At 32.5% G+C, this 22,218-nt stretch overlaps 1 long non-coding RNA gene across 2 annotated transcripts; it reads left to right on the top strand.

Annotated features, from left to right (window-relative positions):
* The first annotated feature begins 266 nt into the window (after positions 1-266).
* Positions 267-21,719, top strand: LOC119193445. 2 transcript variants are annotated; one of them, XR_005113957.1, is made up of 5 exons: positions 267-500; positions 16,793-16,847; positions 19,574-19,646; positions 20,549-20,628; positions 21,612-21,719. It is a non-coding gene; the product is annotated as an uncharacterized LOC119193445 (long non-coding RNA). The 2 variants fall into 2 exon arrangements; XR_005113958.1 differs by lacking the exon at positions 21,612-21,719 and adding an exon at positions 20,034-20,087 and having other exon boundaries at positions 20,549-20,617.
* The last annotated feature ends 499 nt before the right edge of the window (positions 21,720-22,218 follow it).

Raw genomic sequence — 22,218 nt, 5'->3', positions numbered from 1 at the left:
TAACACAGGTACCCGCGATGAACGAACCAAAATACAATAAAACCTAAGAATAAAACGTGCGATTAAAAAGACGTGCGAATTGAGAACCTTACCCTTTTTGTCGATAAAAAAGAGTTTATTATTATTGACACTATATGGCGTTTGTTGAACCCGAAGGGCTGAATTTTGGACGGTCCTGAAACGTCATCGCTAAACAATGACACTAGGAGTCAAGTTGAAGGCGCACGACGTGACGATGGTGACGATGTGATAAAAGCGCAAGGGGACAACGCGCGCCGCCAGTACTGTGCTCACCTGCCAGCCGAGCGCAGGCGCCGTCCGCGTGTTGTTTCGCGACATCTACCGTCTCGTCCGGTCACGCAACCGTAGCGCCCCCACCTATCGATATCTGACTCGAACTGGACATCATCTGTCCACACTCGGATAGTGTGTGTGCTCTTGGAGTGGAGAACTTGGCTTCCCAAACAACTTACCCGTCCTCACAGATCGATCGCACTCAGGTGAGGTTAATGATGAAACTGCTTTATCTAAAACGGCTTACGTTGGCTGAATCATGTGACGAAACAAACGGAAGGTTGAAACATCATGGCCCACGTTAGTTACCGCAAATTGCAATATCGTACTCATAATGATCACCTGAGTTTCGTTCATATCACTCATAAAATATATACATGATAAAAATTATATATTTTACAGTACTACAGCATTAAATAACTTATCGATTGATAGACAACTTACTCATCGATAGTTTCGTGTGGTGAGAATATTACTAATTAATAGTCGTGTGTTTAATTAAAAATTATAAATATAAGAGGGCACAATTACGATATATTCAATTTAAAACTCAGACTCCAAAACGAATTATTTTTTTGTGAAATATTTATTAACTGCCTACTTTTAATTAGCGACATAATGATGATTCAATTGTTAAAAATATTAAAATTACCGCAATTCTGACAAAAAACAATGAAAAACGCTCTAATTTACAAATGTGTTTCTTGACTTCTTGCTATGTGATCTAACGCCGCCGTGAGCTGCCAATTATAACCATTAACCAACTATGCTCGTTCCGATGACAAAGTCGCACTCGATCAAGGGTCAGATTACAAGATCAAACGGACTCAATTTACGAGAACAGTTAATCAAGAGCAAAATTCATACTGAACACTTGTCTTTTGGCACTAACGACCTTAACTTATTATGTAAATTATTTTTAATAGGTACATAAATAAAATCATGCACTGGGCCTTTAAAAACAACGCTAATAAAATTCTATTTGAACAATATTCGGTGACTTCTGGCAAAGCATAAAGATTATTGAACCAACGGACGAATATCGACTTGATAACATTAACTGCGAACTGAATAGTTGAAAACACACATTGGACGCAATAGTCTACTAAGAAAGGAGCTCGGTTTTGAAGCCAAGGATTCACCAAGGCGTTCTGCTGGTGTTAGTATGCCCAGCGCGTGTGGCGGCGCGAAGCGGTGGGCGCATGACGTAAGGTCACTACGGCTGGCCACTGACATGACATGAGATTAACATGCCTCCCCAGCGGCAACGGGCTCAGCCAGTGCCACTGCGATCATTGTGTATCACAAATCTAACGCAAAACATTAGTTAAATAGAACGTGCCGCACGCACTTTATTAATCTTTGACAAACTTACGAAACCAGTTTTGAAAGTCAGCATCACTGTTGCGATATCAATTTAATATCAACTATATACCATTCCGTGTTCGATAACAAATAAAGACAAAGAAGAATCTAAAATATACAGAGGATATTAAAAATTGTGACACGAAATGTTGTAGTTGTTACTTAAACGAAAACATAAATTATTACAGTCGTTGGCCGCTCTTGCTAAACTTTTATTCTAGTAAGTTTTCTTTGCAACAAAATGTAAATTTAAATATATGTATTATCTTTTATAGAGTTAAAATATTAATAATGATGTATGCTAAAAACCATCGTCATAATTTATTCTTACGTTATGACAGAATATATTTTATCTACAAAGTTACACAGAACACGTTTACAATTTATACGATTCATATACGTATTCATAATTACGCGAAGAAAATGTTAACCGTGTATGATAATCGTCAAACCACAATCATTTATTGTAGCACAATACGAAGGTTATTAAACAACTTGGAATTTCCAAGCGCTCCACTCTCAGGAACAAAGCATCTGAACATATTGTGGACTGATAATTAAATCACTATGAAACATTGTGATTACTAAATTGGTTAGTTTACCCACCTGTAATTATCACGAAGGCTGATTACCTAAATATTTTAGTAATTCTAATATCGGAGTTCCTCAAAGGTCAACCATTAGTTGGGTATAATTTTGAGACCGCGAATAAAAATTTGATTAAACTTTTATCATTGACCCATGCCGTCAAGCGGAGTAGGTAGTTTTTTTTTATGTTCATGTCATCTTTTATGGGAATCTTAACACAAGGAAACAGTTTTCATAAATCTGAACCAGGTAAAAATGCCGAATGAATTTGCTAATACTTACCTACTTGATTTGTTTTGAACTTTTGATCAATGTATTACCAAGTTTATAGCTCATAATAAATTATGTAAATACCAAATCCGACTTAAATAAAAAAAAAACTATATGATTCATAAAAATATAATATACCACCTGTGTTAAGTCGCTAAAAAACATTTTATTAATAAAAATAAACTAAACTTACTGAGTTCTGGTTATATTGTTTACGGAAAAATTAAAGAACCAGGTAGTTTTTTTATTTTTTTTCGAGGATATCTGCAAGTTACGGAAATGTATGATAATTATCAGTACGCAATATACTTATACTACCTACTTTTTCAACAGCTATCGACAAGCTATATGTATGCGAGTGCTAACCAGTGTTCCCAAGGAAAATAAGCGTCAAAAACTCGTCGCAAATCAAAGCTTGCAACACAAAAAAAAACATGTAGTAATCACAAAGAACGGATGGGAATTAAAATAATACATTCATTATAAAACCTGTTGGCGAAATTCTCTTAAAAATGTCCTTACTTGAAAATTATTTGTTAGCTATATAAACACAGTATTTAAACTATGGCGAATATATTTATTTCTAAACTATTAAAAATATATTTTGATAGTGAGTTCGATCCTATATTATTTACTATCGCAATGTATTACAAAAGTGGTAACGTTTTCTAACATTTTGCGCATCATTTCATTAAATACAAATTTATTAAAAACATTGCCGTTAAAGAAAACTGTTACACATGTCGAAGGCCTTGTTCTTGAAATGTAAAATGATTAATCAAATCTCATCAATCTGGGCAGTAGCCTCTTCAACAATGTGGTATTGCTTGAGACATAGCAAAGAAGGCATGGCGTAGACATTCCAGCCCCGGATCTTAATTTTTTTCAAAATGGGGCAAAATCTGTAAATGCCGCCTACATCCACTTATATTTTTACCTTTGTCATCAACATCATTTCGGGAGCCGCGGAAAATAATTTATGTGTTTCATTTACTAGACGTCTCACTAGTCAAAGTTGCGTTAATGATGAGTCGGGTATTCGTCTGCCAAGTTACATTTTGCCGCCCTCTGAATTAGCCGCCCGGGGCATGGGTCCCGGCTTGCCGCCATCTAGATCCGGGACTAAGACATTTCCAAAAACCATTAAGAGGTCTATCATTCTCGCGACTAGCATCGCCAGCAATAGTGGTCGGCTACACCTTAACCTTGCCTACATTAGGGCCAGTTCCGAGGTTCCTTGGCTGGAATATATGATAATACGATTGTGTTTAGCAGTGTTCGTCAATTCAGAAATGTGTAAATATTATGCGTTTCTTTACTTATACATGAACAAAATCTAAGTTACGACCATCGCCTTGAATTATTTATTTTTTTATTAGGATAAAAAATCTCACAGATTAACTTGATGATTTTACAGCTGTCGGTTGCCAGTATACAGATAAGGGTCCTTCCAAAATCACTCTTATTGTGTTAACAACAAAGTTACCTCTCATAGTTTACATTCGATTTCATAGAAGAGCAGCCATTTATTATTCAATCAAAAATGGGCAGGTACTTTCTGAAATTTAATAAATTTTTACGGAAGTTAAATTCGCGAGTCTCAATTCGAGTTTTTATACACTCTTCACCCCACTGCTTCTTCTCACAAGTACTATATACAAATGGAACCAAGATGTATAAATGGAAAACCTCTTCCTGTTTTTTAACTCGGTTAATAATAAATATGCATTAGTTTTTCGAACACCTAGTTCACGTTGAATTGATTCGATTCCACGTATTTTTTTCAATTTTAATTGACATTTTTTTTTTTCATTGTCCACAAACATCTTCGCTATCTGCGATAAATAATAAGAGAAGTTTTAGGATGCAACACTGTCCGAGTCAACTGAATGTTGTGCTTCGTGTAATTTTCCTAAGAAATTAGTTTTAATTTTATGCAATAATGGAAAATTAACCGCGTAGGTATTATTATACTCTGTAGTATAGGGACCTAGTACCTACTACATATTATATTACTTATAATTAAATCTTGGTACGCCAGAAACAGTCAGAAAAATACACAAGTGTTTTCATATAATTGTGTAAAACAAGGTATGTATAACCAATGTGGAATCAATATATAGAAATTAACATTATATTTTTAGGTATCTATTTACGGATTTTCAGTATTTATAAAATCCTTATTTAATACACATAATACTAGGTATTAACAATCAATGCAACAATTCAATGTCTGTGCTGTTGTAATATTTGTTTTGCAAACGGATAAACTAACCTAACTGAGGTCGTGCTGATGAATTATAGTTTTTTTTTTAATTAAACCACCGTGTAATTTGGTTTTTTAAAGAAGGCAGTTCATTTGCGATGTTGTATAAATAATGTATTAATTCGTTACAAAAGGTGTTATTCATTCTAGTGATTTAAAATGTTGTTTTTATTGTTTCATATGCACATACTTATAATTTTCTCTTGAACATATAAATAAGTGTCAGATGCTAACTATAATTATCCTTTGCTACACTTGCCATTGAAAAACAATGCTGTAAGACGTAATTTTATGATTTAGTGTTTGTGTGTTAAGTACTTATTTATTGTTAAACTTTACACAGACATGTTTTAACACTTGATTAAATTAAGTATGAAATTTTACGGTTTATTCAATAACATACTTAATTCGTGAAGTTAACTTCACTTCTACGTCCTATGTTTGTAAAATTCACAAATACAGCCAGTTATTAGACCTATTGTGTTTTAAACTCTGGAAATTCTATTAACATTTTTTTATAAGCCTCTAATCGCTAATATTGCTTCTTTGTTTTGCGAATTTATAGAAGAAAACTATTTTATCAGAATATTTAATTAAGAAAGAATTTTATAAAGTTATACGTACTCATTCTTTTTTGTTTTTACCATTTTTGACTTTATAAATGCAATGTCATCGCGCATTCCAAAGTACATAAATGTAATAATCCAACTATTTTAACATAAGAATACCTCCTGTTAGCATAATATTTTTCTTATCCCTAACATGATCTAAAGTATTCGCGCAAGTACCTACTTTATTAGTAAGATTCAGGTATCATCCGGTATCAGTCTAACTTGCTTTTTTTTGTTTCTGTCTCGACCGGTACCGACATATTGTTATATCGGAACCCGTCGTAAAGTACCAGCGCACAGTCAATAAACATTTTAGATAAGAAACAAAATTAACCATATTCAGTCCTCATTCCTTCCCCGTAATGTCTCTAGCGCACTAATACCTGTGTCAGTATAGATATTAATAATTGAGGTACGTGATCACTCCTACTCAGGTGATCTATTTGCGCGTTTACCATTATACCTAGTAAAAGAGACCTGTTTTTGCCAACTCATTTCGTTACATCATATACAAATGCGTCATGAGTGTGCCTTTTCACATTATTTCTAATAAGCTATTTAATTATAATGGTAAATACAGGTCCAATTTTTTTCTCTATAATTTTACATGTTGTTTTAATTATGTAAGTAGAAACTCATTTTCCAACACACTTAAATTTTAATATGAACCCTACACGAATAGCGCACATTACTTTCATTATAGTCAAGTAAATACTTTTTGAATAAAATTTGCAAAAATCTTTAATAAATCATTATTTGCGTTAAAGTACAGGTGAGATTAAAGTCAGCGACGTTATAAGACAGTTTTAACATTTAAACAAGAGACGATAAAAACAAGTATGTATGTATTAAACTTGTGTCTTAATACATTTTATAGTAGCACTTTAGTTGGTCACACGTCCTTGTCAATGCCGACCGAAATTATACATTATGTAAAATTTCAAAGTCAATTCACATGTGGTGACAAATCTTGGACCATTTAGCAAGGATAGTCATTTGGTGGTGTATGAAGTGTTGAGGCACGTCCCCATCGGCCTCGCGCGATCGACTTACGCCTGCAAATGTTTACATTTGCGCCGACGACGTCCACTACGCCGCACCAACCACCGATTAGTTGCAAAATGATCGCGGCCGAATTGAGTTCAGGGTCGCGTGTGTTGCCTCCGGGTGTTGCGCAAAGCGAATCGCGCGCGCCTCCATGCGCCGCAGACCGTCCGCCAACCCGCTCCGCGAACAGCACACGTTTACTCTACATCGGTACTTAATACCATAATGGATTAACGAAAGTCTTCTTTAATGAATTATATATAATATAATATTCCCTTAAAATAATTGTCATTCCATCATTAATCTGAATATAAACACGTTCTTAAAAAATATCTGTTGAAAAACTTATCAATGAACATCGACATTATGTTGTGTTTAATGTTTCAGTATCCGTTACAAAATTAAACATATTAGTATTCCGACTCCTTAATAATATAGTTGATAAAATTTATAATACAAAAACTTCTGGTTTATATGAAAATTATTTAGACTCCATCTATAATTAGGTTCTCTTGGTATTGGCATAGCTATTCATGACCAGAAAATCCCCGTTTGATCAGCAGATTGTTCTGTCTAACGTATATATGGAAGGTAATAAACATGTTATCCAATAACTATGTAAGTATATTGGTTTTTTAAATATATTTTGGCCTATTTAATTATGCGTCATGATTTTAGTGACATTAAGACTATATACTTAGATCGTATGCGTTCCACAGAGCAGGTCCAGGTCCATAAGTCAATATATTTTTTGAAGATATTAAAAAAAATAGTGAATTTGGAAACGGACAGTTTTTCACCACCGCTCCACGCGTATGTTGCTTTGCAACAGATTTTATCAACTAGTCAGATCGACGCTCTTACTTTTGAATGGTTATGTTATGTACTCGGCAGGTATTATATATTATATTTACCTACTTTCCACCATCTTGACATGTTTGATATCCACTTATTTTCATCACCCGTATCCATATTTGCATTTAATATGAATGTTTAACGGTTGTTTTTAATAAATCCGAATTGGTTGTATTTTCGTCTATGTAATTATGAAAGAATATTTTCGAGATTAGGTACGACGGTATAGAAATGTGATTGGTACTATTAAGTACATATTGGTAACTCATAAATGAATCATAATGAACTGGCTTATACTATAGGTATAATTACTCAGAGATAGCTGCAAAAGTTGATAGGTAGGGATAGCTGAACATTGATTACAAATAATTGGTTAATAATATAAAATTCTAATTAAATTGTTTTAATTATTCATAATTTTTGTCAGCTATTCAACGATTTGAATTGTGTTGGAAAATTTCAAGGATAAAGTGTTTTAATTAACATTAAAAACAAAACTTTTTTTAACCTATAGAATACCGATATCTACGGTAATAACTTACATACATAAACAGCAAATTGTTTTACTTTAGCGTTAATGTGAATGGGTACAGCAATTCTGTATTGCAAGTGATGATGTAATGGTACACCTACCACCACATGCCTTAATGCCTCAAGACCATTAGACTTTTGCGTGAAATAAAGACCTTGACAAAATGAATGCAACATCATTCACATGTTGTTAGCAATCTCACCGTTAATAATGGACTAACACACCTCGAAAAATTACGGAATTAACACATGAATCACACGCACCGCTAAAATACATACTTCAGAAGGTCTATAGACATACAACATGCATGTTATCTGCTTACAAATAGATATTGAATTATTACAATATAATATTCTCAAAAATTTTATTACTTTAAATAAGTAAATAATAATAATAATAATATCAGCCCTGGATTATATACTTGCCCACTGCTGAGCACGGGCCTCCTCTAGTACTGAGAGGGATTAGGCCTTAGTCCACCACGCTGGCCTAGTGCGGATTGGTAGACTTCACACACCTTCGAAATTCCTATAGAGAACTTCTCGGATGTGCAGGTTTCCTCACGATGTTTTCCTTCACCGTTAAAGCGAACGATAAATTCACAAAGAATACACCCATGATTTTTTAAAAAAGTCAGAGGTGTGTGCCCTTGGGATTTGAACCTGCGGACATTCATCTTGGCAGACCGTTCCACACCCAACTAGGCTATCGCCGCTTAAATAAGTACCTCTATGTAACATTGGCAAAGGGGGAAATTTTCCGAAAGGGAACCCGTGGGAAAACACTACATATAGGTTCTTATATGCATAAATGCTCTGTGCCAATAGTTCTGATGATTACTAGATTCTATATAGATTCTACATAGAGAGAAGCCGACAGGAATCTGATTATATGAACCCTTCGCCACTGCGATGTAAGAATACGAAACGATCCACCCTCACATCTACCATTGAAACTATAAAGCATTGACTGGTTTAAGTGTGCTTAGCAATTTATAAGGCCCATAATATTTTCCCCTAAATCTTTTCTTTTCTTGACTAACCGGTTTTCTGAATATTTAGGGGTGGCTGTGATCACTTAACATCTAATAAACTATTTGGTCATTTACCAACTACAAAAAATACCTGATGATAGCACAAAATTAACCGATATAGATATCAGTCAGATATCTTATGCAACGTGCCTGTCCTTTACAAATTCTTTTACAATATTTCAAAAATATTTGCAAGTCACGTTTTAAGAACACGTGCAATGGATACCTATTCTGCCTCAGGCCAAACAATTTCATTATAATATTTTTAAATATTACATATTAAGTTTACCCTGTGTTACTAGTTCACTTTTGCAACTTGGTCATTATAGATACTGTAGGATATTTATAATAAAAATGCTATGACGGATGCCGTAAATCCAGAACCTAGTCCAGAACGACCGTATGAAATTTTAAAAATGCCAATGTGTCAAGATGTTTGCTTGTCAGTGAACTTGCTTGCCTACATATGTTTGTCCACAGCGCGAGCAGTCAGGGTTAGCAAAGCTTGACGACCTTGTATTTTGTACTGCTGTACTTTGTCGATGTCCGGAACACCGTGCTATAATTGGCAATTGAACGCGTTCAGCGACTACATTATCATAAGTAAGGTCGGTAACCTGCGGCTTTAAAAATGTTAACTTAAATTTTACTGAAATAAAACATTGTAGTGCAAGAATCTTAGTCTTATCAAAGTGAAATATAAATGTTTATTTAACCACACGTGCCTACATTAAAGCAAATAAGACGAATTCGTTGCATTTATGACAACAATGCATAAGTTAATGGAGCGCGTAACTACGCGCGAACCGACGACAAAGAGCAGAGAGTGGCCGTCACTGGCGCTCGCGTTGCTTTCACGAACCCAAGCTGCAACGAGCAGTGCTGCGTCGTTACATTTCATTGAAAGTTATTTTCAATTACAAAGCGGAATTTTCGACGTCAACTAGCGTGCAAGCACGCACCGCCAATGTCAATGCCGAAGACGCGAGCAATCGAATAGAGCTACTACATAAGTCTTAATAATTCATATATCATGATAAACATAATATTTATTGATTTTAATTAGTTAAGTACTTACTTAATTCGTGTACTTAGTTCCTTAATAAAATCGACAGTTATTTAAAAATGACACGGTTAAAGATGTTTTTGGTCACTTCCAAACAAAATAAAAGCTGACTATATTTTTTGGACGGCGCTGTGATATCAGTAACAGTAACATTATAAAATACTTCTGTAGAACTGAATTACAATCTAAAGCACTCTATGTGGGAAAAAAACAACACAAATCTAACCGCATAATTTATTAAAATCAATTTACAATAAACTAAATAGCTGACATACTCGTACAAACATAGCCAACGAGAATTTACCTTTGTGCCTGGCGAAGAAGATAAAAAATTGTGCTATGCTTAAAAACACTTTGTAGTCATCCTATCTCTAATAAGATTGCAAATTTACTTTTTTTCGCCTCAGGAACACAAAGCCATACGAGAGGAGATCTTTAAGTCTGTTTTCTGAAACTCTACGTGTCCATAAAGAATATTTTTCTGATTAATAGACGAGCCAACTAATAATTTTTTACTTCTCTAAAAAATAAAACACTGCTCACTACCGAATGACAATAAATTATCTTGTTTTAAAATAAATTCAAACAACATTTTCTTTTAAATCTACATTCTGTTTGGTAATATCTGTGTGACTCTATTTCTTCAGCTTGGGTTATTATCTATACTATTATATAAAGCTGAAGAGTTTGTTTGTTTGTTTGTTTGTTTGTTTGTTTGTTTGAACGCGCTAATCTCAGGAACTACCGGTCCAAACCGAAAAATTCTTTTTACGTTGGATAGCCCTTTGTTCGTGGAGTGCTATAGGCTATATATCATCACGCTATACCCAATAAGAGCGGGGCAGTAATGGCTAATCTCAGGAACTACCGGTCCAAACTGAAAAATTATTTTTGCGTTGGATAGCCCTTTGTTCGTGGAGTGCTATAGGCTATATATCATCACGCTATACCCAATAGGAGCGGGGCAGTAATGGCTAATCTCAGGAACTACCGGTCCAAACTGAAAAATTCTTTTTGCGTTGGATAGCTCTTTGTTCGTGGAGTGCTATAGGTTATATATCATCACGCTATACCCAATAGGAGCGGAGCAGTAATGGCTAATCTCAGGAACTACCGGTCCAAACTGAAAAAATCTTTTTGCGTTGGATAGCTCTTTGTTCGTGGAGTGCTATAGGCTATATATCATCACGCTATATTCAGTAGGAGCGGAGCAGTAATGGCTAATCTCAGGAACTACCGATTCGAACTGAAAAATTATTTTTGTGTTGAATAGTCCTTTGTTGTGGAGTGCTCAAAGTTATATATCATCACGCTATGACCAATAGGAGCGGAGCAGTAATGAAACATGTTGCTTAAACGGGGAAAATTATGAGTTTTGAGCGCTTCCGTTGCCTGCGCTGCGTAAACGGTTAAAGTTATGCAACAATGATGTATGACGGGATTGTTTCACTTAAAAGTTCTAAAAATATATTATAAAACAAAGTTCCCCGCTGCATCTGTCTGCCTGAACGTGTTAAACTCAAAAACTACCCAACGTATTAACATGAAATTTAGTATGGAGACAGTTTGAGACCCCGGGAAGAACATAGGCTCCCGGGAAACTACTACTTTTATAACGGAAAACTTTAGTCTGAAAAACTTTATAACGCGGGCGGAGCCGCGGGCAAAAGCTAGTACATATATATAACGTCAATTGTTGATAGACTTTGTTAAATAAATATAATGTGTAACATCAAAAATAATTTTAATAAATATGCCTTACTTTAAAATAGTGGACGTAAAATACCAAAATTGTATCAAAACAATCTCGTCTTTAAAATAAAATTAATCGCTTAGTCCATTAAATCACTTTATCACAAGATTAACAATAAATAATATTTCTAAAAATATGTCACAAATTAACACTTACCAGCATGCAAATGAATGGTAACATTGCTCTTGATAAAATCAAGGAGTTTTTAGAAAACGACTGCAGAATATCAATTGTACACGGATTTCCCCGGAGCATTTGAGTCGTACAACATTATTTTTTGTATTACTTATCAAAGCATATTATTCAATGCTTCTCCTTTATTTGTTTTAATTTGTATGTATAGATACTTCATTTGTTTTCCTAGAACTAAACGTGTGTCAATTATTATTTTATAATTTTTATTATACTTGAACTTATCCATTTTCCTTTAAGCTATCTTTGCATTGTCTTTGTGTATCTTCGATTCTTTCACAGAATACTTTATTACGTCGTGTACGGTTTCTTTGTTGTTCAAAGGTAGTTTGTGCTAGGCACATAATACGTCGGGCACAAGTTAAGAATGTAAATATAATTATAATTCCAAGTACGTGTATTCCCACGCGGCGACCATGACGGCAATGGCCGGCAGATGTGCAATCGGACCCTGGAAACTTTTAATGGCTCTTTATGACAATTACTATGATACCAAGGGGGAGCCAAAAGAACATAATATTATGTATCAGATCTTTGGGTCAAATATGTGTTTTAAAAGCAATTAATTACTTCCTAAGCAGGTACCTGCAAATATTGCTACAATCTATCAAATATAGGATCCGCTTGGTGACATTACCAAGCAGTGCAAGTATGCAAATAGGCTTGAAACAGAATAGTTTATGACGAAAAATTGCAAAACGTATGGACGACGCGACGTTCCAAATTCCAAAACCAGTTTGATATTCAAATAAAAACAGAGCTGCAAATTTCCTCCTGATAGTGAGTCGAGCGCAAAAGAGAACTCGCACGGTAGTCTTGCTGGCGAACCGCGAAGTACGATACAAGTCGCTGTTCACCATTACATAACTAGACGTGCAGCCAATGACCCACTTAGACGCAGGCCGATTGCTCTGGCTAATGACAAAAACAAAATTGTATTACTTACTGCGAAGACCTTTGCGCAGGCTTCTTCACTATCACTACGAATATAGCGAGCATTACTGTTACACATCATATATTAAAATAACGTAATATCATCGTCTGTAGGCATGGCGGTGCGACATAACCAGTAACATTACGTTGGTTGTACGCTTTGTTTTCTTGGTTAGTCTACCACAAACGCATTCTTGTTACGTCACTGATAATTTTACACAATCATTTGTTTTATATCTAATCACTTCTCTTTCTTTATTAAATAAAATACTTATACGAAACATAATAAATATCATGTGTGATACTTTTATACATCTGTATTGTTTTTATAAACGAAATTGTGATGGATGTGAATTATTATCGTATAAAATCTACAAGGTGAATAATTCTCTGAGATTACTATTGATAATATTAATGAATGATATAGTGCCCATTTATCTGACATTAATTGTGACATTTATGTCAATAATTAATAAATCACACTTAATGCCATTTACTGTACGTAACATGATTGGTATTAAGGCAAATTTGTTACAATTATAACAATTAAGAAAAATAGTTAAACTAACTGTGAAGGAAAAGATTATTTAAGCAAGTAGTCTGTGACACTATGCCGTAAGCAAACTGACGTCACTTGGATGAACGATGTTATATTTTAAATGTGAGAGTATATGTATCGGAACCGTTGTAATACCTACCTACATCTACCGGGAAACTGTTTTAGTCCGTTTCGCTTTTTTAGAGATCCTTAAAATAGTATATTAATTATTAAGTAATTAATTTCGACATGTATTCTGTATCTATCTAAAGTATGTATGTATCACGTATACTGTATCTGACGTGCCTATTTTGACCGACTATAACGCTGATATTAAGTATACTGCAATAGCGAAGCCTCCATACGACCCGATTCCTACTGGCTAACCTTTTAGGTTTAATTACATTTGTCTTAATTTTTGTTTTCGGTTAAATTGGTCGCGATATGTAACTCTAAGCAATTTTTACTTTGCCTCGGATTACCTTTAGAAAAATTTATGCCATCGCCACTAGTATACTGTGTACCTACGTATAGACTTAAAATATATTAAAATCTATAAATTATTAATAATATCTGTGAAACTTGGAATGCGTAAATTTTCACCAATCCACCAAACTCTCCGAAAAAAAGTTAATAATGCAAATTTTTTAAATTTTACCTTTATTGGTATAATTAAAAAGGAATTACATGGTAGGATGGGCAAATAAATACGGAGTCAACAAATTAGAACGACAATATTGAATACCTACGAACTACAAATAAAACAAAATAAGTACCTATGTACTGACTATAATATCACCGTAGATATGAATTAAGTTATAAATAGTATTTACTTAAATATTAAAAGCGTAAAAACATATAAGTATTAAACAACTATTGCATGAAAATATTTTATATATGCTAAAATCATTACAGTTTTATATATGTTTTATTATTATATAAGTAAACATAGTCTCTACGTGTATAGCGCTCGGCAATTTTATTGCTCTTATCTCACGATCCGAAGATAAGTGTTACTTCTGTCGTATCGTCATATCTGACGTGTTCAGACGGTATCTTATCACTAGCGAGTAGACAGACGCGCCTAAACCTAAGTAGGTCAAATAATTTTAAAAAATATAAGCCTACAAATTACAGTGGATTATAAATATGTTTAATTATTTCGATAAAACTATTTACTTGAGTAACCTATTTCAAAAATATATCTCTATTGATTAGATATAAATATATATTATGTGTATCACATTTATCGTGAATGTGATCTGGTCAAATTTAATACTTATCTATGAAACATTCCAATAAGTAGGAGAACGTCTATCAACGTGCCTAAATTAATTCCATTGTTTCAAGCGCATTCCACATCACGCGTCACGCGTGTTTTTCCATCGCTTTAAGAAAACCTTTATTTCGTTATAATTCATAATTATGAGTATATGTATGTACCAATGCAATAACGAATTAAAAAGAGATGCAAGACGACACAATAACATGTAAACATGCTATTACAAACTGTAATGTAGGGCTAGACAGTAAACACATGGTTTATAAAAAATGTCACCGATTGTATGGATGTAACTGCACGACATTGACCACCCAGATTCTACGAAACAATACAAAACACCGCTCATCGACAATGAGCGTGTTCTGTCATTCTGTTCTCTGTAGGTAAATTGTTCATTTCCTGAGCCATCGTTTAGTCACAGTTTTCATAACCGAAGATAATGATATTATCCTTAGGAGCATTAATTAACAGGTAACTGATACAAAACAAACCTATTTCTCCAAGATATTTTTTATGAAATTTCAAAGTAAGAATCCTTTCTCTACATGTAATATAATTCTTTTAAATAATCCCACGGATTTGAATAGTTTGTAGAGTCATGCTTGTTTTCTCTACCACAAGAATGGGTCGCGGCAGTATATTATTATCTTTTCTTTGATTTTTTTTAAATGTTTTATAATGCGGATATTGCTCTATTCAATTCATAATGAAAATGCTACTAAAATTGTTGATTCCATGTACATCCTTTTGAATTACACATCATCTTAATATTCAACTAACACTATAAGAGAGATAATTTAATAAGGAATATTTTGGTAGCATACAATTTTCAAAAAGATCTAAATTTTATATTCTAAAGAAATTGCATGCAACATGTGAAAATCTTTGCATATTCTTATATTATTACATATAATTAGTGCGCTGGAACTAATGCTCAAAGACGTTTGCTCAGGGCAAGACCTTAATTGTTATCGATAACTGTGAAATAGCCCCTCCCACTTAGCTTTTACACATTTATAAATAAAATTATTATCATTTTTATTATATATATGCATATACATAACATTCATATAGAAGATGATCATCAATTACTTTGGCGCCATATCTATTGCGCCCGATAATTATTGGGTAAAAACTATTGTGTAAAAAAAAATTAAAAACATTAAGTATAGTTTAAAGGTTATACTTATCAAATACTAATCTATATCATAATATATAAAGCTGCAGAGTTTCTTTGAATGCGCCAATCTCAAGTACTACTAAACCGATTTTGAATGTGCTATATTAGATTTAGTCTTAATAATAAATTATACCTGATTCAATACATACTTTAGAAATGCGTTATTTCATCTACTATTATTATACCTATATAAAATTGAAAGGTTTGTTTGTTTTGAACGCACTAATCTCTGTATTTACTTGTTCGAACATAACATCACGCTATGTCTAACAGAAACAGAGTATTAATATTTTTTTTTGCAAAAACGAGGATAATTTATTCCTTTTGAGAGCTTCCGTTGCGTGTGCTGCGTAAACCATTAAAGTTACGGTTTATCTCGCAATAATTGAAGACATTGCTAATGTATAACTCTACCATCTCTGTTATTATATCCTTCGTATACCCTATGCTGCCTCATATTATTCCGTTTTCTCCCATATCCATCCCATGGTTTTCTATAAGAGATTGCCTTCTGCGATAGAACCACCACTAGTCCTTTTTTCTCTTTTCTTATTTCATGATTTTTGTCTGCAAGGTGTACAATAAAGTGTAATAAATAAATAAAAATAATCATGTATGACGGAATTGTTCCTCTTAAAAGTTAAAAAAAATCTGACTACCCTTCTGAACACGATAAACTCAAACAACCAAACATATTTTGATGAAATTTGGTATAAAAATAGTTTGACACGAAAAGACATGTGTAATATGTCATGTCCTATCCCAGGAAAATATATAGCGGCATTTTTATACCAAAAAACTGTATCCCGAAAAATGTTTTCACGCAAACCCAGCCGCGAGCGAAATCTAGTTATTTATAAATACATAAGATATAGTTAGTCTACTTAATTCTTCTTTCATTGTTTCATGGTAAAAATAAATATTTCAACATAGACCCACCACATCATAGTTATTACCGCCGATAATAATTATACATTTTTTTTTCAGAATATTCTCTGAACTGCTTAAACCGGACATTGCCTCGAAGACAAAAAACTTAAAGGTAGGTTATTTAAAATTTAAATAATCTACACTATTATATAAATCTGAAGAGTTTGTTTGTTTAAACGCGTTAATCTTAGGATCTACTGGTTCGAATTAAAAAGTCTTTTAATGTTGGATAGGCCATTTATCGTGGATGATTATAAGCTATACGTCATGCTATGACTGAGCAACGAAAAATGTTACAATATCAGGAAAAAATATTCTTTTTGAGAATTTCCTTTGCATGCACTGCGGAAACAATTAAAGTTGCGCAATAACCATGCTGACGAAATTGTTTCTCTTATAAAGATCGTAAATACTTATATATTTTAAAACGAAGTGCCCCGCCGCATCTGCCTGATAATCTTTTACACCTATTTATCACCTAAATTATAATCAAATCAATGATATAACATGACTTCACTATACGTATGATGAAATTTTGGTATTAAAAGTGAAATTTTATATTTATTTTATTTAAAGTGAAAGCATAAACTAACTGTAACAAAGCCTAATTGGGCTCTACCCGATTGTTGCAAACATAAATAATTATTCCATAAATCTTAAAAAACATAATAATAAAATTGTATTGTTCCTACTTATTCTGCAATAACTAAGTACCTAAAACCTACCTATGCTTAGAATTTTAATATATATATATATATATATATAGTATGTACCAGGACAAAGATAAAGAGAGAAAAAATTAACAAATGTTTACGTATCAACGACTAATTAAATAGGCAAGTGAATTATTGTGCTTTGTCTTCAAATTTAAAAGTTGTAGGAGAGGTTTTGTTATAATTTTCCTTTTGAAATTGCAATCAAGTAATAAACGGAAAATTGTTATAGGCAGTTTTCTTTTGTATATTCCAAGGCAGAGGAGCTAACGACCAACTTGATGATAAGTGGTTACCATTGCCCATGGACTTCAGCAGTGTCAGGGGCACAGCCAAGCCGTCTACCGTGAAAAACTTTTTTAAATCTTGTTTGAAGAAGTTTCTTCATAAATTGTTTAACAGTAAAAGTAACAGCTCAAATAAAACCTATAGAAATAAATTTGACTGTTACTCTCAACGAAAGAACTGGTCGTAAAACGTATCCAAGTGTGAGTAGATATATCTTGAACTAATAAATATGTAAGTATTACTATTGCCTCATTGTTAGTGACATCTACAATATTATTAGGTCTCTAAAAATTCAAATTACGGTTGTACATAAGTTTCATGACCGAGATGAGATTATAGGCTAGAAATACCCTACGTACTACCTTCATAGTAGATTTACTAGTCACATCTTTGTTCAACCCTTAGGAAAAACAACCGAAATTGTGGTCGCAACGGTCTAAAGGACTATCAGATTGATTCTACGAAGTGAACGATAGTAAAATCACCGAAATGAATGAATAACTAGATTAAATAACTCAAAATGCCCAGTAATTACGCTGCTATAATATAATATACTTAATCTTCAAAATCATGAAAGAAACATCTGAATATATTAGAGGCTGAATTTGTCAATTCGTTAAGCATGATTACCTACCCACTTACTTATAAGTATGTTAGATTATGTACTTAAGTAATGAGTAATTTATTTGGGGTTTCGAAATTATAAATTACTTACTTATTATAACTAAGTACTTACCAATTAACTATTATATGGGAGTGTCTTTACAATATGCAACGTTAAATCATAAGTATGTTAGTACTAAGTATGTATTTGCGTTATTAAATTTTAAGAAATATAAAAAATAGATGCTGACACTTTAAATATTTCACATTGTTTGGTGTGACCTTGACCTTGATTACCTATATGTCGTTAAATCGGTAGTAGGTATCCAGGCACACATGGGCTTACCCAATTTTAATCCATGGGGACAACTCTCAAATTTTGATCTCGAGGGGCAAAGTAAAAAAGTCATATTATAGATAGATAGTGCCAATAGTTCGTCACATTACACTTACATGCAAAATTACGTGCTCACCTACTTGTTTTGTATCCAAAGGGGTAGGTAATAATTATCTAATTCATCGTTTACTTATTTTGTGTCCTGACAATAATATTCAGAACAAAATTGTTTTATTTTCTATAATTTTATGGCTGTTTTATTTCACTTGCGCGTATCCCTATAATCAGTGATTTCCCATAAACTTAGTGCAGTTAAATATTAATAAGAACCAGATAAACATACTATAAATAGTCAAACAAGAAAATAATTTTGTTAACATACTTTGAAAAAAAAAACTGTTATAACGCATATAGATACTTGTCAAGTACAGACGAATAGTCACGAATACGAGAGTGTAAACAGCTTATTTAGGTATAATCAATTTGTTATGTATTCGCGCACAAATTATAACTAGCCAATAGCTTAAAAGGAGCTATTATAAGCGCCACACTAATATTGTTTAAGTATATCGACTACTGGCAGCCCTACGCCCACCACAGATTTCCACAAGTTCCACATTATGTCAATTGTCAACTGTCAAGACAGTTACATCTGCCTAACCTAGTTTTGCTTTTCGGTTTTAATATAAAATAAAAGGAATGTCGCATTTTCTTTGCAAAAAATATACAAAAGGAAGTTGATAAAATGTACTAACTTAAATTTCACCAGTGCAACTTATCTGTTCGGCTTCAGGTACCATATTAGCATAATCGGTACATTTTGATATTCGCTAGGTGTCTGTACCTGCATTGACACTTGCTTATATCATTTCTTATAGTTTATTTTACATTTTGCAGAAGTCGAAGCTATGGCGCTAATACTACAGTATTTAAAATGGGATATGCATCGTTTTTATGGACAAATATGGAGGTGAGACAAAATTTCTTTGCATATTGCCATATAAGTACTCATTTAGCCACTGTTTTAATGTTGGTATCGGAAAGAACACCGGATAAAATTATCGGTGACATAAAATTGATAACATTTTTTTTAAATAGTTAATAATTTTCGTTATGACATACCTATTAATTTGCTTGAATAAAGTCACATTATCTACTATCCATATCAGAAACCTCATGGTTTATTCTATTCTGCATTATTTTTACCCATATCAATACAATATTTTAAAAGGATAATAAAAAAAAAATGTTTCGAGTTAGGTCATTTCTACCTTTTTTCTTGAATATGCCCTTTGGCCATGTATAAATAATATAAAACTTCTTAAGTACCAATAAATAATTAAAAGTATTTGTGCAGCTAACCAGTTTCAAGTTCCTTCATGAGCATATTTATAGACGACCCACAAAACAGGTGTGTTTTACATGCCCTTGATAAGACTTCATAGTGATTGTAAACAATTTCCTGTAACAAGTTTTAGGTCTTAAATAATTATTGCCACTGTCATTAAAAAAATCAGAACTAGTAATATTCAGTTAAAATTAGTCTTGAGAATTCTATATTTTTTTTTGCAAAATTAGGTGATGGTTTATTACCTTACTAAGCACTTGTTAAAATAATTTTGTAAGTATTATGTTATATATAATCTATTTAATGATTAATTGATTCCACATGTCACTGATCTCAGTAATAAATTATGTTCTATATAAGTGTTATGTCATATGCCAGTGACCTATATTTTGTAGCAACTTGTACTAGCGAGACATATTTATAAATACATTGCTTATTCATTATGTAGTTTTCTCAAGACAGTCAATAGCTTAGCATTGTAATTTTTTACAACTTTAAATATAAAACAATGAATTATTTTTCAGATCCTCGAACTAATCCATGGTTCCTGATGAGTTCCCCATTACCTACATTATTAATATGTTTAAGCTACGCTCTAGTCAAGGTAAGCAGTTTCATTCATATTGTGTAAAAATATGCTGTTTATGATTATTGCATAAACTAGATTAACCTTGTGTGTTGTTTGATCGGCCTTATAGTGAGAAAGAAATATGCAAAATAACAGGTTTAAGCAATATTATCATTGGAAGGATGCTTGAGAATGCAACTTTGAACATAGGGACAATACATTAGTAACACAAATGAGCAATGCAAATATAGTTAATAGAACCAATAACATAACAATTTTATTAGGAGGTTTCAAACAGGTGAAGATATACTAATATGTACCTACATAATTTATTTTATTGGTATTGTTTAATGAGAAATGCTGAGTGTCCCAGAAAATAATGTCTTGAGAGAAAAAGTACAATAGCATAATTCATTTCTATTTTAAAGAATTTTTTGTTATTAAAGTTTCTTTATTTATAATCACACATCTTATAATAAGTGAGAAAATGTTTTAATTCTAAAAACAATAAACCTGCATTATCTGCATAGTAATCTTACTAGAGACAAACTATTATTGTATATTGTTAGGTTTACAGGGAATTTATACTGAATTTTGCTTTATAAAAACAAAAATTGTTTAAAAGGTTTTAAAGTATGTTGGATAACCTTATAATTTGTTCTTTAAAGCAATTATACAATTTAATGCCCTTTAACTGTATTAATACCAAGCACAACTTTGAATCACAAAGGTCTGTACAGTTTACACTGCTGTCTGTACAATAAACAAACTGAAGTCATAAACTAATTGTTACATTTCCCAGTAAAATCTGGTTATAAATAATACACAGGAAAACTATATTCAAGAAAAAAATCTTAAAACTATCCACCCATGATCTAATTAAGTAAGGTTTTACTTATATAATCAAAATAGATTCATTCCCTGAATATAGTATCTTATATACTTGTATTATAACCAAGACTACAATAGGCAATATTCCCTTAACATATATGTTTTATAAGATATATTTTTTATTCCAGGTTGTAGGGCCAAGATTTATGGAGAATAGAAAACCTTATGAACTTAAAAATCTATTAATAGTTTACAACTTTATACAAGTACTTTTCAGTGCATGGCTGTTCTATGAGGTAAGAGACTTTGCCAATCATTGTGTTACTCTTTTAATGTTAAATTGTTATATAACATCAATGAATCAGGTTATCATATTGTGACCTTATACAGTGACTTTATTGTTTATTGCTCAATCACATTTGCATTGTTCAGTATTTCTATCCAACCATTGGACAGGGCTACTTTGTTGATTATAAAAATTAACAAAATAATAAACTTTTTAACTGAACAATTGTGCATTGTGTGTAATGCAAAATGATGTAATACAAATCACTACTTAAATATTATGTATGCCCCGCTTGCTTCACTTGCATTTGTTTTGTTTGAATGATGCTTGTTTGTATTTGTTTGACAACATGGTTAACTATATATTTTTTTTAATATGAGACATTGAATTTCCAGAAAAAAAATGAAAATATATTGAATATTGTGAATGAAATTATAGAAATACAAATGTACCTGATCATTACTAAGACAACAATATAAATACTAAAATTTTAAATATTTGCTAAGAAC

The sequence above is a fragment of the Manduca sexta genome, unplaced genomic scaffold (genome assembly GCF_014839805.1).
Source record: "Manduca sexta isolate Smith_Timp_Sample1 unplaced genomic scaffold, JHU_Msex_v1.0 HiC_scaffold_55, whole genome shotgun sequence".
Lineage (NCBI taxonomy): Eukaryota > Metazoa > Arthropoda > Insecta > Lepidoptera > Sphingidae > Manduca > Manduca sexta.
Note: the sequence above shows the minus strand (reverse complement) of the source record. Positions and strands in the feature narration are given on the sequence as shown.